This window comes from Microtus ochrogaster, chromosome 5 (assembly GCF_000317375.1).
Source record: "Microtus ochrogaster isolate Prairie Vole_2 chromosome 5, MicOch1.0, whole genome shotgun sequence".
Lineage (NCBI taxonomy): Eukaryota > Metazoa > Chordata > Mammalia > Rodentia > Cricetidae > Microtus > Microtus ochrogaster.
The window spans coordinates 74,615,885-74,616,357 of NC_022012.1; the positions used below are offsets into that span (position 1 = coordinate 74,615,885).

At 41.6% G+C, this 473-nt stretch overlaps 1 protein-coding gene across 3 annotated transcripts in view; it reads right to left on the reverse strand.

Moving 5' to 3' along the window:
• Dpp8 (dipeptidyl peptidase 8) overlaps window positions 1–473 on the reverse strand; it is a 56,100-nt gene that overhangs the window by 37,212 nt on the left and 18,415 nt on the right. The window lies entirely within an intron of this gene.

Below are 473 nucleotides of genomic sequence, written 5' to 3' on the forward strand. Positions count from 1 at the left end.
CTCTGGAAGAGCAGTCAGTACTCTTAATTGCTGAGGCATCTCTCCAGTCCCCAGAGGACAAGTTTTGAGAGTCAGTTCCCTCCTTATACCATGTGGGTCCCATGGAACAAAATCAGGTTACTGGGCAGCGGCAAGTGCCTTTACCTGCTGAGCCAGCTTGCTGGACCCTGTGCTATGTTTTACACATGAAAACTTTCTTATCTTTACAACTGCAGGATAACTTCCAAGACCCTTTTACTAGGGCTTAAAGTTTACCCTTTTGGGAGGGGAAAAAAAGATATGTGTGTGTGTATATACACACACATACATACACCTATACAAACAGGGAAAAAATTTTGAAGAATTTTGGCATGATAAAACCTAATATTTCCTATAAAATGCTGAGTTAGTTGTATAATTATGGGAAATGTCTGCATTATAAAATAAAAGTCCAACTCGGGAGGCAGAGGCAGGCGGATCTCTGTGAGTTCGAG